Genomic DNA, 27,070 nt, shown 5'->3' on the forward strand with positions numbered 1-27,070 from the left:
AGTCTTTTTTTTTTTTTTTTTTTTTTAAACTATGACCTGACTTCTCTGGATTAAGCAGGTATATTTTAATAAATATTTTTATTTGACAGAGCACCAGATCTGAGTTGTGGCAGGCAGGATCTATGATCTGTTTTGAGGCACGTGACCTCTTAGGTGCAGCATGTGGGATCTAGTTCCCCGACCAGGGATAGAGACAGGGCTCCCCGAATCGGTAGCTCAGAGTCTTAGCCACTGGACCACCAGGGAAGTCCCAGGAAGACTTCAAGCTCAGCCGCAGCCCCAAGGAAGGCTGGAGATGTCAATGGAAATGCCAAGTGAGAGTCTGCTTGGGAGTTGGGTGAACTTGAAGAGTAAGGGGTGCTACGAGGGACTTGAAAAACTTATCAAACACATATTAGAATATTTTCATTCCGAGGTGACGGGAAGGCCAGTTTGTGCTCCAGGGAGCCCTGACTGCATTCCTGGGACATCTGTCTTGCTGACTCAGCATCTCTGCAGGTCTTTTCCTCTTGTTTCTAAGGGGCCTGGATGCCAAGAGCTGACTCCTGCCATCAGGCACCTGCCCACAGTTTCTGTCTCCCCAGGAATGGCTCAGCTTTGGCCTATGGCTTCTGGCCTCATGCACCTGCTTTGCCAACTCTGCCAACTCTGGTTTTCTGCCACCCACCAGGAAGAGACCAGGCCAAGACTTTGTGAGGCTGCTCCAAGTGCCAGCATCTGGGGTTTGTGCTTTATGCCGTGTCACTGGGATCCTTGACTAGATGCTTGAAGAAGGTGATTTTATGCCTCATTGGAAATAAGAGATGAATGATAAGTGTAGTATTGACCTGAGAAGTATTAGTGGACGTGTGTACTCAGTCGCTCTGTTGTGTCCAACTCTTTGTGACCCTATGGACTGTAGCCTGCCAGACTCCTCTGTCCATGGAATTTTCTAGGCAAGAATCCTGGAGTGGGTAGCCATTTCCTTCTTCAGGGGATCTTCCCAACCCAGGGATCGAACTCGCATCTCTTGTTTCTCCTGCATTGGCAGGTGGATTTTTAACCACTGAGCCACCTGGGAAGCCTTATATTGGTTGTAGTGGTGGTGGGATTGTAATAAATGTGACTACCCTGAAAAGTGAAAAGTGAAAGTTGCTAAGTTGTGTCCGACTCTTTGCGACCCCATGGACTATACAGTCCCTGGAATTCTCCAGGCCAGCATAATGGATTGAGTAGCCTGTCCCTTCTCCAGGGGATCTTCCCAACCCAGGGATTGAACCCAGGTCTCCTGCATTGCAGGCAGATTCTTTACCAGCTAAACTACTAGGGAAGCCCTGCCATGAATCAAATACGCATTCAAGATGGTCCCTTCCTATTAATACTTCCTGGACCAATACAGCACCTCAAGGGACTTCCCTGGTGGTCCAGTGGCTAAGACTCTGAGCTCCTGCTGCAGGGAGTCCAGATTCGATCCCTGGTCAGGAAATAGATCCCACAAGCCACAACTAAGAGTTCACGTGCTGCAACTAAAAGAACCTGCTTGTCGCAACAAAGATGGGAGATTGCTCATGCCACAACTAAGACTGAGTGCGGCCAAATAAATAAATAAATACAAATAAATACTAAAAAAAAATACTGCACCTCAAGTTGCTTCCAACCTGAGGAGGCAGACACATAGGTTAATACTGCAACATAGTGAGGTTGCAGAGGGTTAAGTCAGGGAACTGAGAACTCAGTGATTCAGGAGAGATTCCATAGCAGAGAAGATGTCTGAGCTTAGCCTATTATGAGGAGTAAATGTTGAAAAATAGAGCGGTGATCAAAGGTAAGAGACAGTTATTACCTAATAAAGCTGCCAGGGACATGGATCATTGACCATTAGCTCCTGGAGATTGGCTGTACTCTGCTTCTGTTTTACTAGTTGCTTCTTTCACACATAGGTGAGCAGGAAGAATATGAGACATGGAATTCTCAGCTACTAGTAAGTGATGATGTGACCTGGGCATGCGCTCCATCCATTTGCATCACAGTTGCCTCTGCTGTGAAATGGGGGTGAGGAGGGGTGAGGGGGCAGAGGGGTTGATGGATGTTGCCATTGAATCTCTTCCTTGGTTGGGAAATCCCTCACCCAAAGGCTCTTGGTCAGAATTGAAGCCCACGTCTCACTAAAGACAGTAAAAATATACTTGTTTCTTGTCCTCCTCTGCAGCCGGGGTGGAGACTGGTGACCAAGGCTCTCCTGGTCAGACATGCACTGGTCAGAGTCTGACCCAAAGGAATAGAGGACAGAGGAGGATCCTCCTGGCAGCAGTAGCTTCACAAACAGGACTGCTTCACCTGGCGGCAGCAGCCACAGTGAAAGCTGAGAAGTTCTGGGCCCAGGGAGTGGTCGGTTTTCTCATCTGATCCGGCTGTTGGGCTTTGCTCCAGGCCTGGGTCTCCAGGTCTCGCAGTCTCTGTATTTTTTGTCTTGTTTTTAGTGTTTATTTATTAGGCTGTGCCAGGTCTTAGCTGTGGTATTCAGGGTCTTTTATTTGAAGTGTGCAGGGTCTTTGGGTCTTCCCAGGTGGCGCTCAGTTCAGTTTGGTCACTCAGTCGTGTCCGACTCTTTGCGACCCCATGAATTGCAGCACACCAGGCCTCCTTGTCCATCACCAACTCCCAGAGTCTACCCAAACCCATGTCCATCGAGTCGGTGATGCCATCCAACCATCTCATCCTCTGTCGTCCCCTTCTCCTCCTGCCCCCAGTCCTTCCCAGCATTAGGGTCTTTTCCAATGAGTCAACTCTTTGCATGAGATGGCCAAAGTATTGGAGTTTCAGCTTCAACATCAGTCCTTCCAATGAACAACCAGGACTGATCTCCTTTAGGATGGACTGGTTGGATCTCCTTGCACTCCAAGGGACTCTCGAGTCTTCTCCAACACCACAGTTCAAAAGCATCAATTCTTTGGTGCTCAGCTTTCTTCACTGTCCAACTCTCACATCCATACATGACCACTGGAAAAACCATAGCCTTGACTAGATGGACCTTTGTTGGCAAAGTAATGTCTCTGCTTTTAAATATGCTATCTATGTTGGTCATAACCTTCCTTCCAAGGAGTAAGCGTCTTTTACTTTCATGGCTGCAATCACCATCAGCAGTGATTCTGGAGCCCAAAAAAATAAAGTCTGACACTGTTTCCACTGTTTCCCCATCTATTTCCCATGAAGTGATGGGACCAGATGCCATGATCTTAGTTTTCTGAACGTTGAGCTTTAAGCCAACTTTTTCACTCTCCTCTTTCACTTTCATCAAGAGGTTCTTTAGTTCTTCTTCACTTTCTACCATAAAGGGTGGTGTCATCTGCATATCTGAGGTTATTGATATTTCTCCTGGCAATCTTGATTCCAGCTTGTGTTTCTTCCAGCCCAGCGTTTCTCATCATGTACTCTGCATAGAAGTTAAATAAGCAGGGTGACAATATACAGCCTTGATGTACTCCTTTTCCTATTTGGAACCAGTCTGTTGTTCCATGTCCAGTTCTAACTGTTGCTTCCTGACCTGCATACAGGTTTCTCAAGAGACAGGTCAGATGGTCTGGTATTCCCATCTCTTTCAGAATTTTCCACAGTTTATTGTGATCCACACAGTCAGAGGCTTTGGCATAGTCAATAAAGCAGAAATAGATGTTTTTCTGGAACTCTCTTGCTTATTCGATGATCCAGCGGATGTTGGCAATTTGATCTCTGGTTCCTCTGCCTTTTCTAAAACCAGCTTGAACATCTGGAAGTTCACGGTTCACGTATTGCTGAAGCCTGGCTTGGAGAATTTTGAGCATTACTTTACTAGTGTGTGAAATGAGTGCAATTGTGCGGTAGTTTGAGCATTCTTTGGCATTGCCTTTCTTTGAGATTGGAATGAAAACTGACCTTTTCCAGTCCTGTGGCCACTGCTGAGTTATCCAGATTTGCTGGCATATTGAGTGCAGTGGTGCTAGTGGTAAAGAAATTGCCTGCCAGTGCAGGAGACAAGAGAGACGTGGGTTCAATCCCTGGGTCAGGAAGATCCCCTGAAGGAGGGTATAGCAACCCACTCCAGTATTCTTGCCTGGAAAAATCCCATAGACACAGGAGCCTGGTGGACTACAGTCCATAGGGTTAGTTCCAGCCTGTGGGATCTAGTTCTCTGACCTGGGATTGAACCATGGCCATTGCATTGGGAGCTCAGAGTCTTAGCCACTGAACCACCAGGGAAGTTTCTATCCATTTTTTGATAGGTAAGAAGTAGATTTATTACTATCCTTCTCAAAGAGGTTGCAGCAAAATCATCAGTTAAGTCACTCAGTTGTGTCCAACTCTTTACAACCCCATAGACTGTAGCATGCCAGGCTTCCCTGTCCATCACCAGCTCCAGGAACTTACCCAAACTCATGTCCATTGAGTTGGTGATGCCATTCAACCATCTTATCCTCTGTTGTCCCATTCTCTTCCTGCCTTCAATCTTTCCCAGCATCAGGGTCTTTTCCAGTGAGTCAGTTCTTCCCATCAGGTGGTCAAAGTATTGGAGCTTCAGCTTCAGCATCAGTCCTTCCAAAGAACATACAGGACTGATTTCCTTTAGGACTGACTGGTTTGATCTCCTTGCAATCCAAGGTATTCTCAAGAGTCTTCTCCAACACCACAGTTCAAAAGCATCAATTCTTCAGCACTCAGCTTTCTTTAGAGTCCAACTCTCACACCCATACAGAAGATATTGATGTTCCAGGTCTTGGGCGAGTTCCTGGGACGAGCCATCAAGTGAAAAGTCCTTGGCTTGGAGCAGGAAAAAATTCAAGAGCGAGCCAGTTCAGAAGGAAGTTATTCAGAGACTAAGGAGGAGAATTCACTTCAATTCTGTAAGTATTTTGCATGCCTTCTATGGGTCAGATACTGTTCCAAGTACAGGGGTAAAGTGAAAGCTGGTTTATTGAGAGAGATACACATTCCATAGGCAGAAGGCAGTCTGTCTCAAAAAGCGAGTGGAAACCTGGGAGATGCACATTACTTAGACAGACTGTCTCCTTATTGTCCTTTTTTTCAAAGGATTTTTTTCTCTTTTTGATGTGGACCATTTTTAAAGTCTTTATTGAATTTGTTACAATATTGCTTCTGTTTTATGTTTTGTTTTATTTTGGCTGTAAGGCAGGTAGGACCTTAGATCACCTGGGTTTGGATCAAGTTCTCTCCAAGGTTCCTTTCAGCTCAGTGTTCTGTAATTCTAGAATTTGTCTTCAGACCGGCAGGTGCAGTGCTGGCCTCTTAGTGAATGCTTATTGAACAAGGGACCAAATGGGCACAGGATCTCAGCCATAGACTTTCCCTTCCTCATGCTTTTCACTATCTCACTCAGTGATCTAAGTGATACCCACATGCAGGCAGCAGGAGTCACATCAGCAAGAAAGAGAAATGCTGATCCACAAAGCCCTATAATATTAAAATTTTTTTTTTTTCTGGCAAATCAGTCAACACAGAAACACTGTCTCCTTGCATGGTGCTCATCCCAGGAGGATGCAGAAGAGGTGGGAGACATGTGGACTGTCCCCGAAGAACTAATAATTAGAGAGATGTGTGCGTGCTCAGTCAGTCAGTCACATCTGACTCTTTGTTATCCTACGTACAAACTGTAGCCCACCAGGCTCCTCTGTCCATGGGATTCTCCAGGCAAGAATACTGGAGAGGGGTGCCATACCCTCCTCCAGAGTCTCTTCCCTACTCAGGGATCAAATCCATGTCTCCTGCTTTCACAGGTGGATTCTTTACTGCTGAGCCACCCTGGAAGCCCATTAGGGAGATGAGACTAGCACATTTTAAACTTTAGGTGCTGAACAATGTGAAAGAGACATAAAGACTCAGAGTGGAGAAATCAGTGAATGGATAGAGGCAGGGAGGAAAGGTCAGAGTAGAGAGTATATGAAAATTTGAGTAGGATTTAGATCAGCAGAATGGAGATTGTGTTTGGTGAGGAATGCAGCACCAACTGGGGTGGGCAACTCCCAGAGGCAAGAATAAGTCAGAAAATTATGCAATTTGCGTAATTGTGGGGCAGAGGGTTCACACTGCAAGGTGGCAGGGATAGAGGTGAAGTCTCCGGTATTCTTGCTTGGGAAATCCCATGGACAGAGGAGCCTGGTTTGCTACAGTCCATGGGGATGCAAAGAGTCGGACACAACTGAATGCTGTACTGCGCTCTCAACTGCCTTGATGGCTCAGTGATTTGGGGAAAAAATACAGTTTACATATTTTCCTTCCTTCCTTCCTTTATTCCTTCTTCTTTCTCTCTTTTTCTTTCTTTTTTCCCTCCCTCCCTCCTTCCTTCCCCCCTTTCTTTTTAAATTGAAGTATAGTTGACTTACAATATTATGTTAGTTTCAGGTGTACAGCAAAGTGATTCAGTTATACATATACATATGTATTTCAGATTATTTTCCATTATAGCTTATTTCAAAATATTGAATATTGTTCCCCATCCATGTTTTACAGTAAATCCTTGTAGTTTATTTTATATGTCTTGCTGCTGCTGCTAAGTCGCTTCAGTCGTGTCCAACCCTGTGCAACCCCATTGACGGCAGCTCACCAGGCTCTCCCATCCCTGGGATTCTCCAGGCAAGAACACCGGAGTGAGTCGCCATTTCCTTCTCCAATGCATGAAAGTGAATAGTGAAAGTGAAGTCGCTCAGTCATGTCCGACTCTTAGTGATCCCACGAACCACAGCCTACCAAGCCCCTCCGTCCATGGGATTTTCCAGGCAAGAGTACTGGAGTGGGGTGCCATTGCCTTCTTTATATGTCTTGATGTGTCTGTTAATCTCATACTCCTAATTTATCCCCTGTCCCTTTCTCCTTTGTTAACCATAAGTTTATTTTCTATATCTGTGGATCTGTTTCTGTTTTGTAAATAAGTTCATTTTTATTATTTTTAAGATTCCACATATAAGTAATAGCATATAATATTTGTCTTTCTCTGTCTGACTTCACATGGCATGATAATCTCTTGGTCCATCCATGTTGCTGAAAATGGCAATATTTCATTATTTTTTAAGGCTTAAAAAATTGTGTATGTGTATGTACATATATATACATACACACAGATATATATCACACCTTGTTTATCCATTCATCTATTGATGGATACTTAGGTTGCTTCCATGTCTTAGTTATTCCAAATAGTGCTGCTATGAACACTGGGGTACAGGTTTCTTTTCAAATTTGAGTTTTCATCTTTCCCAGGTATATGCTCACATATTGAATTGCTGGGTTATATGGTAATTCAATTTTTAGTTTTTTAAGGAACCTTCATACTGTTTTACATAGTGGCTGCACCAGTGGACATTCCCACCAATAGTGCAGGAGTATTCCCTTTACTTTGGCCACCTGATGTGAAGAACTGACTCATTGGAAAAGACCCTGCTGCTGGGAAAGATTGAAGGCAGGAGGAGAATGGGACGACAGAGGATGAGATGGTTGGATGGTATCACTGACTCGATAGACAAGAGTTTGAGCAAGCTCTGGGAGTTGGTGATGGACAGGGAAGCCTGGCATGCTGCAGTCCATGGGGTCGCAAAGAGTCGAACACAACTGAGCGACTAAACTGAACTAACTGATTCCCTTTTCTCCACACTCTCTCCAGCACTTATTATTTATAGATTTTTTGACGATGGTCATTCTGAGCAGTGTGAGGTGCTACTTCATCGTGGTTCTGATTTGCATTTCTCTAATAATTAGCAATGTTGAGTACCCTTTCATGGAGCACTTTTTATTTATGGGTTCAGAAAGCAAATAAACAAATAAAAAACATCAACAACAGAAAAGGAAATCACTAGACCCAGTTCAGAAGAAAGTTATTCAGAGACTAAGGAGGAGAATTCACTTCAATTCTGTAAGTATTTTGCGTGCCTTCTATGGGTCAGATACTGTTCCAAGTACAGGGGTACAGCCACAAACAAAATGAGTCTATTCTCCTGGAGCTTGTGTTCTATCAAGATCAGATAGACTTCTCTCTCACACACACACACATATTAGGAAGCCATGAGTGTCTGAAGAAATTAAAGCCGTTCTAAGGGTATACTAGAGTGCCACTGTGAGAAGAAGGTGACTTGTATATGTGGTGGTGACTTGTATATGGATATATATATATACACATACATATATACATACATACACACACGACTTGTTTATCAGGTCACCTCTCTGATATGCTGACATTCAAGCAGAAACCAAAAGGAAGAGAGCAAGTTATTTGGAAAACTTGTCTATTCTAGACAGTGGAAACAACAAGGGCAAAGGCCCTGAGGCAGGAGCATGCTTGTGTGTTCAAGGAACAGGTAGGAGGCTGGTGTGGCTGAAGCAAAATGAGCCAGGGCTGAGTGATGGGAGAAAGGCAGAGAAGTAGTGGGGTGGTGGTTGGAGGGGGAGGGGTTGATCCTAATAGACCGTGGGAAAGCACACTTCAGGAAAATAGCCCATGTGATGTACCAGGGTGACCCTATCCGCATTTTCGTGATTCTCATCATTGTGTGAGGTCTTCCTCAGAATGTCCCCCTTCTTTTGCTCTTTTACACCATCAGCAAATCTCAAACCATCAGGCAGGAAGCTGACTTGAGCTTGTGCTATCGCTGGGCCTCTCCTTGTCTTTGACAACAGGAGATGGGAGCTGAGTTTCTGCAAGTGACTACAGAACCAACAACTGGTGAAGGTTTCCTCGGAGTTATGCTTTGAGAATCTATTTAGGCAGTGTCAGCAGTCTCTACCTGGCTGGGGTCCCGTATCTGGTCCACTTCATGCTTCACTGTTTGCTCAGCCATAACTGATGGCAGTGATTTCACTCTGCATCAGGGCACAACCACAGCTGCCCTGAACATTACTTTTGACAGACCTCTGTGTTTCTCTCCACCTCCCTCTCTCTTTTTAACGTATTTATTTTTATTTGACTGCACTGAGTCTTAGTTGCAGCACACAGGATCTTCATTCCATCATGTGGGATTTTTCATTGCAGCCTATAGACCATCTAACTGTGGCATGCAGGCTTCAGAGCACAGGCACTCAGTAGTTAAGGTTGCATGGGCTTAGTTGCTCCAGGGCATGCGAAATCTCAGTTCCCCAACCAGGGATCAAACCCGCATCCCCTGCATTGGAAGGCAGATTCCTAACCACTTCCCTGGTGGCTTCCCTGGTGGCTCAGAATGTAAAGAATCTGCCTGCAGTGCAGGATACCCAGGTTCAATCCCTTGGTGGGGAAGATCCCCTGGAGAAGGAAATGGCACCCCACTCTAGTATTCTTGCCTGGAAAATTCCATGGACAGAGGAGCCTGGTGGGCCAGTCCAAGGGGTTGCAAAGAGTTGGACACGACTGAGCAACTAACACTTTGACTTTCTTTCCTAACCACTGGACCACCAGGGAAGTCCCTCCTCCCCCTCTTTAAGAGGATCCACCAGGGCCTTGGTTCCCTACTGCCGAAGGGGTGGTGGTCCTTTGCCTGCAACCCCAGTCTCCTCAACAATTAATGCTAAGAGGGTCCACTCTTTCCTAGCACCTTCTGAAGATCTCTCCTATCCTCACTAGACTTCCCCCTTTGCTTTTCCACCACTTACCCACAGGACAGAAGAGACAGACTGTGTGGTTGTCCCCAGGTGATTTGAAGCTTAGGAGGGAGGTGCCTTTGGGAATTTAATAGCAACAGAGCAGAGTGGAATTGCACAGAAACATGAAGTGGGGGGAGTGGGGGTTGGAGCTGCTAGAGATTCCTGTTTTGGGAGCCTGGCTAATCTCAGGCAGGCAGGAAAACCAGACTGCCTCTCAGAAGTTCAATATCAGCTGACACTGAGAGCTCGCAGGAGGGGCTCAGGATGTTCTTGTAAGGAGAGGGATCCCAGGAGTGGGAGGGGTGGCTCTGATTGACGTGCTGGCACTCTTCAACCACTCCCCCTCACCAGGGCCCTGCAGTCTCTCAGTGATGTCATGCCCTTCCCTCAGTACCCCCACCCTCAGGTACCCCGTGACTCTGACCTGAGATGCAACACAGAGAGTGGAATGCTTAAACACACAGATGGCCTGGCTTCTATCTGACTCTGTAGCTTACTAGTTTGAGACCTTGGGGAATGACTTACCTCTATGCCTCAGTTGTATTATCTATAAAGTGGGCATAATGATAGCCCCTGCTTCAAAAGACAGTTCATGTTGGTAAATACAGGCAAAACTCAGAATCACTGACACATGGAAAGAATCCAGTACTTATTGTTGTTGTTCGCTGTTGTTCATTCGCCAAGTCATGTCTGACTCTTTGCGACTCCATGACTGCAACATGTCAGGCTTGCCTGTCCTTCACTATCGCCAGTTTGCTCAAACTCATGTGCACTGAGTCAGTGATGCCATCCAACTATATTATCCTCTTATCCTCTATCTTCCAGCATCAAAAGGGTCTTCTCCAATGAGTCAGCTCTTCCCATCAGGTGGCCAAAGTATTGGAGCTTCAGCTTCAGCATCAGTCCTTCCAATGAATATTTAAGGTTGATTTCCTTTAGGATTGACTGGTTTGATCTCCTTGCTGCCCAAGGGACTCTCAGGAGTCTTCTCCAGCACCACAATTTGAAAGCATCAATTTATTAGCACTGAGCCTTCTTTTACTGATATAAATGACTCCATAGCACTTGTTGGTTCCATCTCAAGGTCTGGGGGCACCAAGGTTGTGCTCATCTCTGGCCAGAGCTCCCCCAGCAGGAACTATGCTCACAGATACAGTTACTCACCTCTCCTTAATGAACAAAAAGATAAATGAAAGAACATGGAAAGCCTCAGATCTTCAAGCAAATGGATAAGTTCTCCTTGGAGCTACAGGTTCATTTTGCCTTTAACAGAAGAATCAGGGTGAGGGAGAGTTCAGGAAAGTGGTCTTGTGAAAAATGAGACCCTTCAGTTAATATTTATACTTGGCATTGGACTAGGCCACCATAGAGAAGATTTAAAAACAAACCAGGGGCATCCCTGGTGGCTAAGTGGTAAAGAATCACCTGCCAGTGCAGGAGACATGGGTTTGATCCCTGGTTTGAGATCTCACATGCCATGGAGCAACTAAGTCCATATGCCTCAACTATTGGGCCTGTTCTCTGGAGCCCAGCAACCGCAAATATTGAGCCCACATGCTCTAGAGCCTGTGCGCCACAACAGGAGAAGCCACAACAATGAAAAGCCTACACACGGCAATGAAGAGTAGCCACTGCTCACTGCAAGTAGAGAAAAGCCTGTGCAGCAACAAAAATCTAGCACCACCATAAATAAACAAAATTATAAAAAATGAAAACAAACAGATATGATTTCTGCACTCTAAGAACATATAGTCTTATTAAAGGATAAGATGAAAGAAAATTAGCTATTGAATCACAGAGAGATTTAGAGATGAATATCGATGAGGATTAGAGTCATCTGGGACAGAGTCCTCATGGCAGACACGGAAACATCAGAGATGAGGATGGAGACATTTGAACAGGTAGAAGAGACCATTTCAGGGGTAGAGCAGGCACTAAGTCAAGAATGAACATATATTTATTCATGAAGAGAACCAGGAAAGCAATTTTACCTTCCAAGGATGGTGCCAAACTATAGGCATATACATCATTTACATTCCTCTCCAGGCCGTCCTCTTAGTTTGGGGTAGACCAGAAGTCTGGATTTCTCACAAAGAATTCTTAACATCCTCAGATTATAAACATAGTATGAAGAATAGATTCAACTCATAGCTGTCGGGGCAGTCTTTTAAAGTAGACATCTGTAATGCTCTTTCACAGGGACGCTGAAGTTGATTTTTGTATATGTGTATTTTACAGATGGCATCAGGAGACAAAAGTATGCATCCAGCCTGCAGAGCTGGTGAATGGCAGAAGTGAAGTTTGAACCCGGCACTCTGCTCTCGTGTCCTTCCTATAGCACCTCACTGCCTTAAATACCCAAGGCCTCTGACTTTTCTTGTTGTAAAGAAAGGTGAGCAGACCTTTATGGTTGCTCTCTCTCCCTCAAATGATGAGTCCATGAACAGCCATCTCTGGACCACCTCCCATACTTCCCTTATCCTCCTAGCTGCCCTTCTCCTCTTTGCAGCAGAATGTTTCATGCTCCCAGAACCTGGGGCCGGGAACTACAGGGGTAATCAACTCAGGGTGAACAAGTTTGGCAGTGAATGTCAGCAGAAAATGAGGGAGGGGGACTTCTCTGGTGGTCCAGTGGCCAAGACTCTGCACTCCCAAAGTAGGGGACCTGGGTTCAATTCCTGGTCAGGGAACTAGATCCCACATGCCTCTCATCCTGCAACTAAAGATCTCGCATGCTGCAATTAAGACGCAGTGCAGCCAAATGAATAAATAAGTATTTAAAAAAAAAGAAAAGAAAAAAAATTGAGGAAGGAAAGCACAGGCCTGGGAATCAGGATGGTTGCTTGTCCTGGATCTGCTGTGAGCTGTGACTATGTCACCCTCATTGATGAGGTTCAGTTTTCTCACCTTTAAAATAAAAGGTTTGGACTCATGGAGCATGTGACCTATTTTTTTTCCTCTAGCATTTTAAGGCTGGTGAAGCTGTGTGAATGAAATTGCAGGATTCCTCTTTGCTTTATGCTCTCACTATGGGCTGATAACCCTTTCATTGAAGTTGGGGACTGGAGGCTTCCTCTTGGTTTCTGTTCCTTACCCTTTTTGCCAGCTCTCTTATCAGCAGCCTAGGGGCTTCCCAGGTGGCATTAGTGGTAAACAACGCGCCTGTCAATGCACAAGAGAAGCGGGTCCCATCCCTTGGTCCGAACCATACCATGGAGGAGGGCACAACAACCCACTCCAGTATTCTTGCCTGGAGAAGCCCATGGACAGAGGAGCCTGGTGGGCTACAGTCCATGAGGTTGCACAGAGTCAGACATGACTGAAGTGACTTAGCATCAGCAGCCTGAACTGTCTGAATTCCCCAGGAGCTGTAGAATCAGGAGCCAAAGACTTCTTTCCTGTCTTAATGCAGTTGCATTTCCCCTGGGGTGAGGTGCAGGAAATCGGATTGGCTTGGCCCTGGCTCTCTGGTTCAGGCAGGTGGAGGAAGACAGAGAATTGCTGGTTATATTCAGTGTCAGGGGATTTAGGGAGGGGGGGACCTGGGGGCCTGGCAGAATTTCCTCACAGCTTGGAGGCCCCTGGGACTGGGGGCACTGCCTGCCCAATTCCTAGCACTCAGGCACAGATGGCTGCTGTCAGCCCTTGAATGGGGGCTGGTTCTCACTCTGGTGAGTCCAGGGGGAGGGGTCTCCAGAGGCCTCTGGCCAGCTGGCTATCTCCTGCCTGAAACTGTTTAGTACAGAAGGAGGAGGGAGCAGGACCAGATGGGCCAAGGGCTTTGGGCCTCAAGGTGCAAACTCTATCCTAATCTCCATCCTATTGAGGAGGGAAGGGGAAACACCTCATTGTTAGGCAGCTGTTTGTTTGGCAATTAACCTGGGGGGTGGAGGGTACTCAGGATTAACACCAGAGTGTAGCAGCCAGCTCTGTCGTTGAGATCTTAGTGGGCTGAGGTGGGGGTAAAGAAGAGTCCTTACAAGCTGGCTGGCACATGCTGGGTGCCTGGACACCGCCCAGTGAGATTTCTGTTGCAGGTGGGAGGGCCATTTGGAGGGGATGCTTTGGTGGGAAAGACAGTACTCAGGGAGAATGAGGAAGCTCGACTCTGTGTTCTGGCTCAAGGGTTCAGGGGAGCAAGTCCTCCAAAGCAAATGGTCCAAGAGAAATTTCTTGGGCTTGTTAGTTGCTCAGTCATGTTCAACTCTTTGAGACCCCATGGACTGTAGCCTACCAGGCTCCTCTGTCTATGGAATTCTCCAGGCAAGAATACTGGAGTCGGTTGCCATGCCCTTCTCCAGGGGATTTTCCCAACCAAGAAAGGAACCCAGGTGTCCCGTATTGCAGGCAGATTCTCTACTATCTGAGCCACCACGGAAGCCCAAAATAAGTTGTGAGCCTTAGTTTAGGGCTGAGTTTAGGTGCTGGGAGTTGAACTTTGGGCTTAGTTGGTTAGAAAGCCCTTGACAGTCGCTCTCCTCCAAGGCTGCTGCTGTGATGTTTTGCTGCCTAAAGCCATCATTCTTTCTGCACAGAGGCTGACTGATCCTGTGTCTCCTGAAGGCTCTTGGGACAGAACGGTCCCTACCACCAAGAGGGTTGTCCTTTCATGCTGGCATGGAGCCTTAGAAACTGGAGGGCTGGAGAGAGTCTGTGCCACCAAACCTGGGCACCTGCTCTGAGCTGGCCAGGAATTCCCCATGCCATGGCTGTAAGGGAGGTGATGGACATGGGTGGGGGTGGGCTCTAGGGAGAGAATGAGGCACATCTAGGGTTTTGAGTCTTTCTTTCCCACCTATAAGCTAAGTAAGGTGGTGCAGTGGTAAAGAATTCACCAGTCAATGCAGGAGATGCAAGAGACCTGGGTTCAATCCCTGGGAAGATTCCCTGGAGGAGGAAATAGTAACCCACTCCAGTATTCTTCTCTGGAGAACCCCATGGACAGAGGAGCCTGGCAGGCTACAGTCTGGAGATAAGGGGGCGAAAAGAGTCGGACATGATTGAGCACGCATATACACACAGAGCTAAGGAAACCTGAGAAAATTGCTTAAATCTCTCTGAGCCTCAGTTTTGTGAGAAAAAATGGCAGTAATAATATTCACTGGGTAGATCTGAGGACGAAATGAGTCATTATAGGTATATATGCTATGTAGACTGTCAGATACTAGAAAAATGTTGTTTTTTAGTGTTGTATCATTTATTACTAAGTAAAGAAGGGATGGTCAGAATAACTTTGGGTGTGAGGACCAGGAGAAGGTTGGACAGTGCTGACTATGCTGGGGGGTGCACTTCTAGCTTGTAATAAACAAGAAAGAAAGAAAAGCAAAATATACCTTGCAAGTGCCGATTGCTCTGCTGGTTCAGCAGGTTAGGAGAGATTATGAGATGGAAATCAGGATCCTTAGCTAATCCAAACCCCTGAGGACTTCAAGGTCAATTATTTCAAGGGATTTTCTAATTCAGAGGCACAGGGAATATTTTAGTCAGTATATATAAATAATGTTTCCCTGTAAAACTGTTTTTCCAATGTGCACAGCTACTGTTGTGATTATTAAAATATAGATTCATTTAAAAGCATCATGGAACTCATGGCGGCTTTTGGGGACCACTGTTGCAGGTGTCTTCATGGAGATAAGAGAGGATGCATCTGGGACTTCCCTGGGGGCTCAGTGGTAAAGAATTCACCTGCCAAAGCAAGAAACATGGGTTCGATCCCTGATCTGGGAATATCCCACATGCCGTGGAGCAACAAAGCCTGTGAGCCATAAATATTAAGCCTGTGCTCCAGAGCCCAGAAGCGGCAACTACTGAGCCCACATACTGCAACTACTGCCGATTTCGAGCCCTCAAATCTGTGCTCCGCAACAAGAGAAGCCATGCACTCCAAGTAGAGAGTAGACCCCACATGCTGCAACTAGAGAAAAGCCCAAGGAGCAGTGAAGACCCAGCACATCCATAAACAAATAAAATTATAAAAAGAGAGAGATGCATCTAAAGAGAGAGGGGCTAAGGACCCAGGGTCTGGATGAGGGGTGAGAGTGGAGGCTGGGTGATAGATAACAGACTTGTGCAGTCACACCCTGGGAAAAGTGTGAGCCCTGAGGCTCAACCAGGACTGGCTTAAATCCCAATTCTGCCCCTCCCCCACCCTCATATTGGCCTTAGGTAACCAACGTTGCTGTAATCTTCAGCCTTTATAGAATTTATAAGGATCAAATGGAAGACTATTTTAAAACCATACTAAAGCCTTGAAAGTGTGAGTTGAATAACAAAAAGATGGCATTCTCTCTTTGACAGAATACTTCTCTTATGTTTTCTCTAGTTCTCTGTTCCCTAGATTAGGAGCTCAAAGAAGCAGATCTAAACTTAGAGAGTTTAATTAAGAAGAAAAACAACCTACGGTGTTTATTTTCTCTCTAAGAAGCAAGGAAGGGAAGGAAGCCCATTATTTAGCCCTTGTTTCCTTGAAAGAAGGAGCTGCACAATTTTCAGTGGGTTTTCTGGCTGCATCTCAGTCGTCTGGTTGACAATGCTGGTTGTAGGGGTTCAAGGCCTGGATTAAACATCCTTCCTACCATCAGGGGAGATTTCCTGGTGGCTCAGTGATAAAGAATCCACCTGCAAAGCAGGAGCTGCCGGAGAAGTGGGTTTGATCCCTGGGTGGGGAAGATCCCCTGGAGGAGGACATGGCAACCCAGTTCAGTACTCTTGTCTGGAAAATCCCAAGGACAGAGCAGCCTGGTTGGCTACAGTCCACGGGGTCACAAAGAGTCGAACACGACTGAAGCGACTTGACACGCACCCATGAACCCCCATCAGGAGCCCATGAGACTGCCAGTGGCAAGTGATGCCCTAAGCAGCCCTGCCCTGAGGTCTGGGACTGTCACTCCTCTCCAGCTCAGAGTAGACGCTCGTACCTGAGGCTGAGGGATGAACAAATGAATGAAGGATTGAATGGTCAGCCCATGCCTTGTCTTGCCTGGGAGGCTGCTAGAGTTTTCCAAGTGGTCCCCTCTTCTTTCTGCTGCCCGAAATGTCACCCAGGCTCATGTCAGAGTCTAGTTTGGGATCAGGGGTTGTTTTGAGTTTCCTTCTCCCAAGTGAGTGTGTGCTCAGTTGCTCGGTCATGTCCAACTCTTTTCGGCATTGTGGACTGTAGCCCACCAGGCTCCTCTGTCCATGGGATTCTCCAGGCAAGAATACTGGAGTGATTTGCCAGTTCCTCCTCCAGGGGATCTTCTCCACCCAGGGATCAAACCTGTGTCTATTCTGTCTCCTGCACTGCAGGTGGATTCTTTCCCTCTGAGCTGAAGAAGGAATTCATAGGGCCTGGACTCCATCTTAGGCCTGTTCGTGCTAACCATGTTCGGCCACCTCTCTAATGGACTCTGAACTCTGTGCTTAGTGCCTGTGGAAATGACAATAGAAGGTTTTTTTCTGTAACCTCGGGCTTATTGATTATTGACTGTTTGGAATGTAACCTCGGGCTTATTGATTATTGATTGTTTGAACACATAACACATGAATGATAGGGTTATTATGATTGTATTTACCTTGCCTTTGTTTATGTAAGTCACAAGGAAATTGGGTGGTGGGTTCAGACACGTACACATGGGGTATAAAAGATTTTCACAAATGCTGGTCGGGGTCCTTGGCTAAGAGGAGACTCTGCCTTGGGCCCGCCGGTGTAATAAACTGCACTTCACTATCTGCATCGTCCTTCTGAGTGAGCTTGTTTCCCGGAATGCGTGGCTATAACAGAGCCACCAGAGAAGCCCTTCTCTGACGTGGTCAGACCCCAAATGCAGGCTGTGTGGGAGCAGCACTCTCACTGGGCTGTCAGGCCCTAGGATTTGAGTCTCAACTTTGTTCCATGATGGCAGGAGAGGGAACAGACACCCTCCTTTTTTTTTTCTGAGGCAAACTATAGTAGGAGGGGGGCTGCCAAAATCACAGACAAAGTTTGCCCTTCCCCTGCCCCCTCCTGTACCCCTGACCAATCAGAGTGCAATTAAAGATGCTAGACCAATTCCCATTGCTAGTATTAAGGTGCTAACAACTTGGATTGAGATCTCTTGAGGGATATTTGCATTTGAATGTTTAGGGCCGGGCCTGGAAGTTTGTGAACTAGGAGTCTGGAGGTTTGAATTAGGTTCCCAGGGTACAATAGACAGACAACTCTTCAACCTTGGGTGAGTGATCTCTCTCTTTCAGTTCCTCTCTGAATCTCCCTCTCTCTCAGTCTGTAAATTTGAAAGAGTTGGACTAGATATAGCACCCAATATAACAGAGTTAGGATTAAGTGGTGCACTTTTGGTAACAATTTTATGAAAAGGGCACTATTAATGGTACCGTTTTATGGATGGGAAAACTGAAGTCCAGAGAAGCGCCTTGCTTGAAGTAGGTGGCAGTTTAGGAGCAGAACCAGGATGCAAACCCTGGCCATATTCTGCCAGCGTCCACCTACCACCTCACTCCCTTCACCTTCCCCATTCACACTCAAAAAAATAAATAAATGTGTGCTGTCACAACAAGGAAGAAATCACCGTGGGTGAGGGCTGAGGGAAAGTTTGCTTAGAGTCTGTCAGGTGTCGCCCCTCCTCCTCCCTTCCGCCCCTGGGAAGTTGGAGTTGGCTGGAGTTGGGTAGTTTGCTGGATGTGTGGTTTTCACAGTTTCATGAAAGGCAGTCCCAGGCCTTTTAATCAGCTCCATGGCCGATCAGGTAACATCTTGCACACGGTCAGTTCTTTGTCAGCACTGGTTTCATTTTCTTTTTCTTTTCTTTTTCTTTTAACAAGGAAAGATTTGCTATATTTTTCTTACACTTAACAAACTCCAAAGCATTTTGCCCTTAACATCAGACTATTATATTTAGAATGAATAAACAACAAGGTCTTAGTGTATAGCACAGGAAACTGCATTCCATATCCTGTGATAAGCCATATTGAAAAAGAATGCAAAAAAAAGAATGTCTATATGTGCATAACTGAGTCACTTTGCTGTACAGCAGGGATTGGTGCAGCATTATGAATCAACCATACTTCAATAAAAAAAAATGCAAACGGTGTCTAATGATGACAGTGGGTTTCATGAAAACAAAGATTCATCCCCTCCACCATATCCTATGTGTGAAAACAACATAACCAACTACCAGAAATGGCAAATGGAAGCAATCAAAATAGAATTAGATTATTGGGTATGCTAATGATGGGGTATGGGATGAAGGGTTGAAGCTGAAAAGTGTGTCCAGCAGGGATGTCCCCCTTCCTCACAAGAGGCTGGGTACCCAGGACCCCAGGACATAGTGGTGGGAGGTGTGGGTGGGAACAGGGAGGTGCCCACACCTTGGCCTGGGGTCAGGGGAAAGGGAGCGAGGTAGCAGGGAGAGAGTTTCTTGGAAGACCTGTGCCGGCTCCTTGGGAAGCTGTTTCGATGGAGTTCAGGAGGCCATGAGCATAGATTTCAACTCAGAAGCTAGAAGCCACCTGGGCGACAGACACTGTCTGAAAGCCTAAAAGAGAACATGCAGTTAAATCAGAGTGAGCAGGGAAAGAAGCATAAAGACATCTCATGTAAGCCTCCCTGGGATAAGATGGAAGTGCTGACAGTATGGATCCTTCGAGAAGCAGGTGGGGCTCTAAGCACTGTCACCACCGGCCCTGCCCTGTGGCTCCCTGCTGTTGTTATCCTTGCTTTATTCCGGGCTGCAGAGCACACAGGGCAAGACACTTACTCTTGGTCAAGGCTGGAACCTGCGCTTGAACTAAGGCTGACTTAGAGCCATGCTCCTGCCCTCTCTTCTGTACATAGAATAGCATGTTGACAACAAGGCAGAGAAAATGACAGTGGATGTTAGAGGGGAGGGCAAGAGGAGGTCAGAATCCTAGGCAGGGAGGAGCCCCACCCTCTGTAAAGGCAGTGAGAGATGTTCTATTCACAAAGTGGGGCCCCTCAGTTAGGCTTCATTGGGGTCCTTCATTGGCCTCCTTTTGTCAAACTTCTTAAAGGTGAAGAAATTATGATGGGCTACACAGATGGACAATCTAATTTTGCCAGTTTTAAAAGATCATTCTCATGGCTTCTTCAATTAGGATACCTGAGTCTGGCCTCCCTAGGGGACCTCAGTGTGAGTCATTTTGTCCTGAGTTCAGTCTTGGAGGAGCAGGTACTACTATGGATGGAGTGGGGTAGGGACCTGGGGATCCAGACAGTCTGTGTACAGACTTTGGTCCACCTCCCTTCTCAACCTTGCTTTCTGGATTTCTGGAACCTCTCAGGAATCTACAGGCAAATTGTCTCTCATCTGGGTATTCCTCTCTGCAGGGTTTAAGTTGTAAACACTTTACTCTGATAAATTGTTTAATCCTTCTCCAGCCACTCCTTTTCAACAGCTACATGCTGTGCTGTGCTTGGTCGCTCAGTTGGGTCTGACTCTTTGTGACCCCATGGACTGTAGCCCATCAGGCTCCTCTGTCCATGGGGATTCTCCAGGCAAGAATACTGGAGTGGGTATATGAGATGTAATTGACATAGAATAAATCACACATATTTCAAATGTACTCCTTGAAAGATGTAACACACACACACACACATATAGACATAGGGGAATACTACTCAGTCATAAAAAAGAATAAAATAATGCCATTTGCAGCAACTTGGATGGACCTAGAGATACTAAGCGAAGTACATCAGACAGAGAAAGACAAATATCGTGTATATCATTTATATGTGGAATTGAAAAAAAATGATACAAATGAACTTATTTACAAACAGAAACAGACTCACTGACAGAAAAAAAAACCAAAAAACTTATGGCTATTAAAGGGGAAAGAGGGGAATGGATAAATTGGGAATTTGAGATTAAAAGATACACTAGTATATATAAAAGAGACAATCAACAAGGACCTACTATACAGTACAGGGAACTATATTCAATATCTTGTAATAACCTATAATGGAAATGAATCTGAAAAACAATCTATGTATTATATATATAACTGAATCACTTTGCTGTACACATGAAAGATTGTAATCAGACTATACCTGATAAAAAGTATGCTCCTTGATAAGTTATGGCAAATGCACACACCTGTGAAACCATCACCACAATCAAGATGTCCATCACCTCCCAAAGTCTCCTCATACCTCTTTAATCCACCATCCCATCTCTCCCTGAACACACCTGTCCAGACTCCATTATCAGCTTTCTTTCACTTTCAATTTGGTGACTTTTCTAGACTTTATGTAAATGGATTCATACACTAAGTACATTTTTTGTCAGCTTCTCTAAGTATATTACTAATTAAAGTATGTTGGTTTTAGAAAACAAGTTCCTATTTAAAATAAAAAGGAAACAATGTGTCCATTCAGTTGCTAAGAAATTTTGCATCTCCAGTACCCATGTGCCTGCCTCCAGAACAGTCCTTAGTCCTTGCCGTGGTTGCTCCGGGTTGAGAACAGCATATTGCTTTGAGATTCATCCGGTGTTATATTCCATAGTTCATATCCTTTAGTCACTGAGAAGTATCCACTGCATGGTGGGAATGCCTATTCAAGGCATCCAGGCCCCAATCGAACCACATCTTACATCTAGAGGCAGATTCTAGCGCTCTGACATCCTCACTTTTGTTTCCCTGGTGGCTTGGTGGTGAAGAATCCACCTGCCAATGCAGGAGATGCAAGTTTGATCCCTGGGTTGGGAAGATCCCCTGGAGAAGGAAATGGCAACCCACTCCAATATTCTTGTCTAGGAAATCTCATGGACAGAAAGGAACCTGGTGGGCTACGATTCATGGGGTCACAAGAGTCAAACATGACTTAACAACAACGGCATCCTCATTTTTAAAAATTCAGCACAATTGTATTTTTTAAATTTATTTTTGACTATGTTGGGTCTTAGTTGGAGCACGTGGGATCTTTTGTTGGAGCGGTGGGCTTAGTTGCCCCATGGCATGTGGGATGTTCTCAGACCAGGGACTGAACTCCAGTCCCCTGCATTGCAAGGTGGATTCTTAACATACAGACCATGAGGGAAGTCCCAGCACAATTGTATTTGGCAGATGATAAGCTCCCAAAGACACTGTTTTAGATGGTTTTTAAATCTTTTCAAATATTCTAAATGGCGGTGTCCTCTTATTAATAATAATAAGCTGTACTGATTGGTTCTTCTGTCTGTATTTTCAAAGTTGGTTGATACCAGGCTATTTCTTTCTGAGACAAAGTGTTGCTGGACTACTAATCCTTTCCCCCCACCATTTTACCTATCTCCAGGATAATTATGTGAACAAAAAGATGCTTTATTATTATCATTATTGTTGTCAGTTTTCTAGATCAGTTTTAGCCTCACAGCAATATTGAAAGGAAAGATCAGTTTCCATAACCCCCCTGCCCACCTCACCACATGCATAGCCTCTTATATTAATCAATACTCCCCATTAGAATGGTATTTGTTACAATTGATGAACTTTCATGGATGCATCATCCAAAGTCCGTAGTTTACATTAGGGTTCACTGTTGGTGTTGTACCTCCTATGTGCTATGCTGTGCTGAATTGCTCAGTCACGTCCAACTCTTTTTGATCCCATGGACTGTAGTCCACCAGGCTCCTCTGTTCATGGGGATTCACCAGGCAAGAAAGGGAAAGCCCAAAAATACTGGAGTGGCCTATCCCTTTGCTAGGGGATCGTCATAGACGATCCCCTAGGAATCTAACTGGGGTTTCCTGAATTGCAGGTGGATTCTTTACCAGCTGAGCTACCAGGGAAGACCTGTACCTCCTATCAGCTTAGAAAAATGTATAATGATCCATCATTATATATCCATCATTATGGTATCATACCAAGTTTTTTCACAGCCTTAAAAAAAATCCTCCATGTCCCACATATTCATTCCTTAATGCCCTCAACCCCTAGCAACCCTTCATCTTTTTATTCTCTTCATAGTTTTATTATTTCCAGAATGTGATATAGTTGGAATCATACAATATGCAGCCATTTCATACTGGTTTCTTTCACTTAGAAATATGCTTTTAAGTTTCCTCTATATTTTTTCAGGGTTTGATAGCTAATTTCTTTTTAGCATTGAGTAATATTCCATTATCTGTTCACTCAGTCATGTCCGACTCTTAGTGACTCCATGGACTGTAAGTCTATTAGGCTCCTCTGTCCATGGAATTCTCTAGGCAAGAATACTGGAGTAGGAAGCCATTCCCTTCTCCATGAGATCTTCCCAACCCAGGGATTAAACCTGGGTCTCCTGAATTGCAGGAAGATTTTTTACCATCTGAGCCACCAGGGAAGCCCCTGGATGTACCACAGTTTGTTTATTCATCACCTACAGGACATGTTGGCTGCTTCCAAGTGTTGGCAATTATGAATGAAGCTGCTATAAGTATATCCATATCAGGGTTTTGTGTGGGCATAAGTTTTCAGCTCCTTCTGATAACAAGGAGAGCGGTTGCTAGATTGTATGTTAAGAGTATTAGTTTTGTGAAAAACCACCAAACTGTCCTCCAAAGTGGCTGTGCCATTTTGCATTCCCACCATCAATGAATGAGAGTTCTTACTGCGCCACATCCCCACCAGCATTCGGAGTTGCCAAGTTTCCAGATTTTGGCCGTTCTAGTAGGTATGTACTGGTATCTCATTGCTTTAATTTGCATTCTGTTGATGACATATGATTTGAATATATTTTCATATGCTTATTGGCCATCTGTTAATCTCCTTTGATAATGTATCTGTTAAGGACTTTGACCTTTTTAAAAATTGGTTCTCTGTTCTCTCATTGTTGAATTTAACATGCTAATTTTTATCAAGAACTATTCGTTAGAGGGATAAATGTGTAGCCAAAGTTCCTGATTCACTATCAGAGATATCAAATGTCAAAGCTGGAATGACTCTACAAACCAACAAGTTTCTGATTTGAACTGATTTATATCCTCCCCAAATTTATATATTGAAGACCTAACCTTTAGTAGTACTTCAGAGCATGATTGTATTTGGAGATTGGAACTTAACTAGGTTAAAGTGTTAGTTGCTCAGTCATGTCCAACTCTTTGTTACCCCATGGACTATAGCCCACCAGGCTCTGTCCATGGGATTCTCTAGGCAAGAATACTGTAGTGGGTTGCCATTTGCTTCTCCAGGGGACCTGTCTGACCCAAGGATTGAACTTGGGTCTTCTTCAAGCAGATTCTTTACCATCTGAGTCACCAGGGAAGCCTGCTAAATGGTAAATAAGTTAAAATAAGGTTATTAGGGTCTCCCTAATTCAACTGGACTATAAAGAAAGCTGAGCACTGAAGAACTGATGCTTTTGAACTGTGGTGTTGAAGAAGACTGTTGAGAGTCCCTTGAACTGCAAGGAGATCCAACCAGTCAGTCCTAAAGGAAATCAGTCCTGAATATTCATTGGAAGGACTGATGCTGAAGCTGAAGCTGAAGCTCCAATACTTTGGCCACCTGATGGGAAGAACTGACTCATTGGAAAAGACCCTGATGCTGGGAGAGATTGAAGGCAGGAGGAGAAGGGGATGACAGAGGATGAGATGGTTGGATGGCATCACTGACTTGATGGACATGAGTTTGAGTAAGCTCCAGGAGTTGGTGATGGACAAGGAAGCCTGGCGTGCTGCAGTCACAAAGAGTCGGGGCAGGGGGTCACAAAGAGTCGGACACAACTGAGCGACTGAACTAACTGAACTAATTCCATTAGCTGGTGTCCTTATAAGAAGAAGAGATTAGGACACAGAGAAAAGACCATGTGATAACACAAGAAGAAATAAACCATCTACAAGCCAAGGAGAGAGACTTCAGAAAAAACCAACACCAGCTGACACCTTGGTCTTAGACTTCCAGCCTCCGTGATTGTGAGAAAATAGATGACCGTTGTTTAGGGAACCCAATCTTCAGTACTTTGTTATGGCAGCCATAGGAAGCTAGTTCTGTCTCCTAGTTCAGCTAAGCACACGACAAATGCTTAGCACATGGCAGGCTGGGTAGGGAGTGTATTAGGAGGGCAAAGATAAGGTTCCCATCCTTAGCAACCTGTGACCTAGTTGTGTCACTTTGCATTTGAAGAAACTTAGGCTCAGATAGGTGAACTGACTTGCTTGAGTTAACAGCACAAACCTTCTCTACTTTCTCGTTTCAAAAAATTTTTAATTTACTTGACTCTGCTGGGTCTTAACTATGGCACACGGGGTCTTTGTTCCTACCTGTGGACCCTTCACTGGGGCATGTGAAATCTTTTAGCTGTAGCATGCGGCCTCTTAGTTGTGACATTCTGGCTCTCAGTTTCAACATTCAGGATCTAGTTCTCTGACCAGGGATTGAACTGGGGCCTCTTGGATTGAGAGCATAGAACCTTACCCACTGAACCACCAGAGAAGTCCCTCTACTTCCACTTAATCCCTTTGGTCCCTTCCCCTGACATCACAGGTTGATCCCATTTGTGGGCTTGGAGGACACTTTGATGTAGTGGAAAAGTGCCCTGAAGAAGGAGTCCTTATTAGTTGTGTGGCCTCTAGTTTCAAACACACCTCTGTCAAATAGGCATGGTAATCCCCACCCAGCCTTCTCCCCAGGTGGCCCTGTGGACCAGAGGAGATAGTATAGGTGAAGCACCGCATGGAAAGCATAATTATTGGGACTGTGGAGGCCTGAGGGGCAGCCTCTTGGATCCCACTTAAGATGCAGGGCCCCAAGTCTGCACTTGCCCCCAGAGCAGGTGTTTACTACCTGGCTTCTGGGAGAGCTACTGCTCCGAATGTGCTAATAACACAGGCCTGGGCATCCCTCTGCAATTACCTCTTGCAAACCTAGACCTGGGAGCTCCAGCTCCAGAGACAGCATCAGTCTTTGTGGCATTCTAAGTATATGGTGTGTGTCTGAAGAAGTGTGCCTGGGGTGTGCACATGGGGATCTGTACATTGCTTACCTCCAGTCCCCCTGTGATGGCTAACTCTATAAGTCAATAGGTGTCAACCTGGTTGAGGCCACAGTACCTCACATGTGTGTGTGTGTTCAGTTGTGTCTGACTCTTTGTAACCCCATGGACTGTGATCTGCCAGGCTCCTCTGTCCATGAGCTTTCCCAGGCAAGAATACTGGAGTGGGTTGCTGTTTCCTTTTCCAGGGGATCTTCCTGGACCAGGGATTGATCCTTTGTCTCTTGAGTCTCCTGCATTGGCAGGCAGATTCTTTACCATTGTGCCACCTGGGAAGCCCACAGTACCTAGAGAGATGGTCAAACATCAATCTACGTGGTGCCATGTAAGTAGTTTTCAGATGAGATTAACATTTAAATTGGTGGACTTTGTGTAAAGCAGATTAACCTTCCTGGGGAGGGAGTGCCTCATCCAATCAGTCAAAGGCCTTCAGAGAAAACAGACTGAGGTCCCTGAGGAAGAGAGAATTCTGCCTCCAGTCTGCTTTTGAACTAGAGCTGCTACATCAAATATTCCCGAGGTCTCTAGCCTGCCAGCCTGCCCTGCAGAATTCAGACTCGCCAGCCCAAACAATCGCATGAGCCAATTTCTTAATACACACACAAGACACGTCATATTGGTTCTATTTCTCTGGAGAACTCTGACTAATATGCCCCATGTATTAGTCAGCTTGGGCTGCTGTCACAAGATGCCATAGACCGGGATGGGTTAAACCACAGGCTGTAATTTCTCACAGTTTTGGAAGCGGGAAGTCCAAGATCAAGATGGGAGCAGATTCTGTTCCTGGGGAGGCTCTTCTTGGCTTGTAGACAGCTGCCTTCTCACTCTGTCCTCACACCTTGGAGAGACAGAGAGCTCTGGTCTGTCTTTCCCCTGAGGACACTAGTTTCCTCTTGGGGGCTCCACCCTCATGACTCATCTAAATTTAATTATCGCCCCAAAGCCCACCTCCAAATCCCCCAATCTCCATCACCTTGAGGGTTAGGGCTTCAGCATGTGAATTTTAGGGGGCCACAAACATTCAGTCCCTAGCACATTTTATCCCCATCCTCAAATAACTTGTATTTATTGAGTTTTTATTATCTTCTCTGGTAGCTCATATGGTAAAGAATCTGCCTACAATGCAGGAAACAGGGGTTTGATCCTTGGGTTGGGAAGATCCTCTGGAGGAGGGAATGAAAACCCACTCCAGTAGTCTTGCCTGGAGAATCCCATTGGCAGAGGAGGCTGGTAGGCTACAGTCCATAGGATCGCAAAGAGTCAGACACGACTGAGCCAATTAACACTTTCACTTTTATTGAGTATTTACTACACTTACTAGACATTGTTCTGAGTACTTCATATGTATTAACCCATTTAATTTTCATAGTAACCATATGAAGTAAGGTTAAAAAAAATAATTTGATTTATTTATTGGTTGTGCTGGGTCTCTGTTGCTTCATTGCTTTTGTGAAAACTTTGTGTGAGCTTTTCTTTAGTTGTGGCAAATGGGGACTACTCTCTATTTGTGGTGCTCAGGACTCTCATTGCGGTGGCTTCTCTTGT

This window comes from Giraffa tippelskirchi, chromosome 1 (assembly GCF_054371585.1).
Source record: "Giraffa tippelskirchi isolate mGirTip1 chromosome 1, T2T-mGirTip1v1.2.pri, whole genome shotgun sequence".
Classification (NCBI taxonomy): domain Eukaryota; kingdom Metazoa; phylum Chordata; class Mammalia; order Artiodactyla; family Giraffidae; genus Giraffa; species Giraffa tippelskirchi.